The sequence below is a fragment of the Salarias fasciatus genome, assembly GCF_902148845.1.
Source record: "Salarias fasciatus chromosome 23 unlocalized genomic scaffold, fSalaFa1.1 super_scaffold_20, whole genome shotgun sequence".
In the NCBI taxonomy this organism is placed as follows: domain Eukaryota; kingdom Metazoa; phylum Chordata; class Actinopteri; order Blenniiformes; family Blenniidae; genus Salarias; species Salarias fasciatus.
The window spans coordinates 8,015,689-8,020,862 of NW_021941230.1; the positions used below are offsets into that span (position 1 = coordinate 8,015,689).

The 5,174-nt window shown below is 50.4% G+C and overlaps 1 pseudogene; it reads right to left on the minus strand.

The window, feature by feature from the left end:
- Window positions 1–218: 218 nt before the first annotated feature.
- On the minus strand, window positions 219–3,874 carry LOC115383666 (cysteine/serine-rich nuclear protein 3-like; annotated as a pseudogene).
- Window positions 3,875–5,174: the final 1,300 nt, after the last annotated feature.

Genomic DNA, 5,174 nt, shown 5'->3' on the forward strand with positions numbered 1-5,174 from the left:
TTTATTTTACCAACATCTTGAGGTGTGGTCAGAAAATTCAACACAATTCATTCAGCATTTGCTAAAAATAAGAGGAAAAAAAAAAATCGCCGATCGCGACTTGGGTGGCGATGGGACTTTTTTTTTTTTTTTTTTATGAACGTTTGGCTCTCTGATTTATAGACTTGCGCTAGCCGACGAACTCAACACATGCGATACAGACAGGCAGGTTTCAGGAAGCGCCGGTGGCATCACGACAGAACGGAGCACGAAGACGTCCCAGCACCTCCAAACCCGGCGTGGGGTTTGTCACAGATGCCGGGAAAAACATGCGGCGGTGATGGAAAACGTTACCACAGCGCGTCAACTCTACATGAAGGGGAAACGCACGGAAACGGTTTTAGTTGAGCACGAGTGAAGTTTTAGTGTCTTTCATAAAACGATTGAGTGTCTTTGAGTCTTCTCTCTGTGGAAGTGCACTTATCGAGAACACGTTTCAGACGTGTTCGGTCCGTCGTTCGTCTGGTCCTCAGTCTGTGGGTCGGAGTCTCCGTCTTGTCGCGCCGAGTGTTTGTCGGACATGTTGGTGGGAGCGCCGTTGGCGTCGGCGGCGTGGAGGTCGGGGAAGAGGCAGGGCTGCTGGAGATCGGAGCCGAGCGCTGATTCGACGGTCGGCAGCGTCGTCGTACCGACGCGTTCGACAGCGGAGCTCTCTGATTGGACAGCGGGGTTGAAGGAGAAGGAAGGGAGTGGCGTCGAGTACAGCGGCGGGCCGGTTCCACGTGGCGCGCAGTCCCAGTCCTCCTCTTCATCATCCTCTTCCTCATCATCGTCCTCCTCATCCTCCTCATCCTCCTCATCTTCTTCTTCTTCTTCTTCATCGTCATCATCCTCTTCTTCCTCTCCGGGATCTATCGTCTCCAAACTGTGTGTGCTGCAGTCTGACAATCCGCTGCACACACTGCTGCCGTCCTCCTCATACGCTTCGTCATCGTCGTCATCTTCATCTTCCTCCTCCTCTTCCTCCTCTTCCTCCTCATCCTCCAAATCGCTTGTGTTCTGCAGGTGCATGATGGGAATGTGCGGTGCGCCGCTCATCAGCGGGAACTGCTGCTGCTGCTGCTGCTGGACCGAGGTGGGGTCGCCATGGTAACCGTTGCCATTGGTTACAAGCTGCTGCTGCTGCTGCTGGTGAAGAGGATGAGGATGATGGTGGGGAAGAACATGCGGGTGATGCTGCCGCTCCTCGCGGCTCTTCTCCAGCTCCAGCTTCATGATGGTGTGCAGGAAGTGCGTGCGCACGCGGACCGGGTTGAACTCCAGGCGGCCCGCCGCGTTGCCGCAGCCGTCCTTGGTGCAGCCGCAGGGGAACGACATGCGGTCCACCTGAAAGGCGGACACACCACATGGCTTTTCAATCTGCAGCACATGTAGAACACAAGGCTTCTGATTTTTTTTTTTTTTTTTTAAATTGTTGATGTATTTTGATCCTGATCCTTGATAATGAAGGAGTTTTTGAATCGTGATCAATCTAAAACTCCCTCTACATCAATGTTCCAGGAATGCTAATAGAATGTGGGTTTTTTTGTCTTTTGTTTTTTAATGTTTTTTGAGGTATTTCAGGTAGCTAGTGGCTAAACTTGTTTTTTTTTGTGCACAAACAGACATGGATCTGGAGTATGATAGTCGGTTCTCACCACGGTTCCATTACCTGGCACTTAATGCCGGCCAGGCTGCAAGCGCACGTCTCCGGGTCGCAGATCCCCCGGCAGCGACAGCCGCACTCCTCCCGGGACGTCCGCAGGGCTCGCAGCTCGTGCTTCTCGTCCACGTCGATGCGGCGGACGCCCGAGGCGCGCAGCAGGGCGCGGCGCCGCCTGGTGGTCAGCGGCTGCAGGAAGAAGTAGTCGTCCACCTCCGTGTTGTCCACGTCCAGGTCGTCCTCCGAGATGTCGTCCAGCGTCAGCGTCTCCGCCTCCGCCGAGGACACCGTGCCGTTCTTCGTCAGCTGCGAACGGAAGCCAGAAACTCAAGATGCGAGCCGGCACGCCGGGTGCCATGGGGGATCGAAAGGAGACTGACCCGGAGCTTGATGGCGTTGAGTTTCTCCTCCTTCAGGTGGTCTCGGAGCATGTTCCGGTGGCTGTGCTTCTGCTCCATGGCGAACTCCCTGAGAGTGAAGCGCTTCACGCCGCTGTGGCGCGGCGACATCCCCAGGGTGCTGCCGCCCTGTGTGGGCACGCTGGTGAAGCCCTGCCGCCGGTTGAAGTAGTAGACCGTCACGCTCTCGAAGTGCACGTTACGCCCTCGGAGGCGTTTGACTTGCTGCTGGAGGGACGCTGGGAGGGAAACGTCAACAGTTAGCTTAGTGAGAGCTGGAAACGACAGGTGTGTGATTCATCGCCGTGGGAACCGGCCGCCCACATACCGTCCAGCAGTCCGGACGGGACGGGCGGGTTGAGGCTGTCGCTGCTGTTGCCGCTGTCGCTGCAGGAAACGTCGTCGTCGGAGGCCTGCAGGGTCAGGTAGGGGGACGGCTCCCCCTCCAGCTTCCTCTTCAGGATCCCGCTCATCGTGTGGCCCCGCCCACCTCACGCCTGTCCCCGGGACGGAAGAGGAAGTCATGAAAGCGGGGCGTACGTCCTGACGAACTTGAGGCGATCGAATCGGTTTTCTGGGTGGGTGTAGTGTCTTTCAGGTTGTCGACCGTCTCTTAAGACCAATCGGCCAAAACAAGATGCTGAAGTAGTGAAGAAAACAAGACTAGCTAACCCGAGACAGGGTCAAGACCAAGACCAGCTAACCCGAGACAGGGTCAAGACCAAGACCAGCTAACCCGAGACAGGGTCAAGAAGAAGACCAGCTAACCTGAGACAAAGTCAAGACTAAGAATAAGACCAGCTAACCTGAGTCAGGGTCAAGGCCAAGAATTAGACCAGATAAACTAAGATAGAGTCAAGATCAAGATCAAGATCAAGACCAGCTAACCTGAGTCAGAGTCAAGGCCAAGAATTAGACCAGATAAACTTAGAGTCAAGATCAAGATCAAGACAAACTAACCTGAGACAGGGTCAAGACCAAGACCAGCTAATCTGAGACAAAGTCAAGTCCAACAATAAGACCATCTAACCTAAGATGGAGTCAAAACCAAGACCAGCTAAACTGAGACAGAGTCAAGGCCAAGACCAAGACTTTTGAAGGACTGAGACCTTCAAGTTCTTAGAAATATGGTCTTGAGACTGGTATGCTTTGAATGAGCTCCTGATAAGAATTTGCCTCTTGAGGATCTAAAACGTCATGATTCTGCTAATTATTGTGAGTTTCAGACTTGAGGCTTCTGGCGAGCTGAAGATTTTATCAACATGATGCACAGAACAGTTTGTTGCTTATTTTAGCTCATTTGAATCAATGATCTGGTCGAGTATTTCCCCACTAACTATTCCCAAGAAAGATGGCGTCACTGTTTGCTAATTTATGCTAATTTGCACAGAATTTCATGCCATAAAGGCTCAATTATTTGTCAAATTTTGTACCATTTGGTATTTTTTGCCAGAGCTTGGTGACCTTGCCAAATTTGTCATGCCTGAACATCGAAGCGACGTTGTTTTCTCTCATTAGAATACAATTAGCCCGCAGTGACTTCCCAGCCGATGTGACTTTTCCCGCCGTTTGAAGCGGATTACATCATCCGCGGCAGCGCGGCGGTTCGGCTCCGTCCACCTCCTCAGGTATTCAACCCGTCTTCACCTCGCAGGTGATTTTTCTCCTCAGCCTCACGTGTCTGCGTGCATGCGGCTCCAGACCTGTTCCCCCGGCCTCAGCGGCGTCCCAGCATCCTCCTCGTGTGTGGCGACGATGCGGCGAGCGATGCCATGATGCCCGATCGCTGCTTCTCTCTGCTGCCGGGGAAGGAGACTCCGACTCGCCTCCTCTTCCCTCCTCACAAAGACTCGTTAGCTGGAAGAGCTGGAGCCGACAGAGGGGGAGATCAGGGAGAGAGAGAGAGAGAGAGGGAGAGGGAGGAGGGAGGAGGGAGGATGTGACGAGTGGGGGTGGAAGGGGGAGAATCTGCTCTGTGAAAAAAAGAAAAAAAAAAAAACCTTCAGGAAGCCTGGAGTAACAACAAGAAAAGAAACATGTTCTCCTCGTCCGTTATTCGGGCAACAGCCAGTGATGAAATCTGAAAGAAAACAAGATTTAAATGCAATAATAACTCCTCATGTTGTGTCATGAATGATACAATAAAATGATATTTAAAAAAACGGTAAAATGTCAAAATAGGGCATTATAATAGAATAGAATACAATATTATTTAATTGTTGAGAAATTTTAGCATCTGTGTTGCCCTTTTTAGCCATATTCACCATTCGAACCATTTGAGCTCTCTTGTCCATTTCAGCCTTTTCTGTTCTGTTAGTCATTTTAATTGCTTTAACCATCTTAGCTACAAGATAAAAGGCTAATGTTAGCCAGTCGTGGATTTTGTCAGATTTCCATCAAAATCTAAACTATGTTTGCTAAAATGTTGACATGATATATAAAAATGAAAAACAAAACATATGTGTGTGTGTGTGTGTGTATAAAATTCAGGATATTTTGGGAGATGTAAACAAAAACAACAACAACAACAAAAAACACATTCTCGAAAATATAGCTCTCATTTATTGATTTCTGCCAGAAAGAGGCAGGCTTATATTGAAACAAATGTTAAACAATCAGGCAGGATCAGAATATCCAATGGATCAATGTTTTAGCTGAACCATGTTCCATTGTAGTTGCTATGGCAACACTGGATGTCAAGCCAGGTGTTTTTTGCTTTGAACCCAGTGAAGGAAGAGGACTGGAGAGATGGTTTTCTTAATGATTATTTATGATGCATTAATTAATTCATCCCGTGATTAAAAACAAGGCGGTTGGTGAATCTGAGCCATGAAAATTCAGATTTCGCCACATCGCAGCTGAAAAACCGGCTGAAGGGGTTCGCTCGGATCTGGAGACCTCCGGGAGAAGCTTCTGAATGTTTTGGAGCTGCTGCTCTGCTCTGGATGTTTTTTTCTCTTGGAAAGCACCGAGAGCCGCTTTCCAATCAGCTTCCATGGCAACAGTGGAGGAGGGGGTTGTGGGGGGGGGGGGTCTGTGGGGGCAGGGATGGAGCTCAAGTCTGCTTCATTCCCTCCACAGCTCCCAGTGCTGAA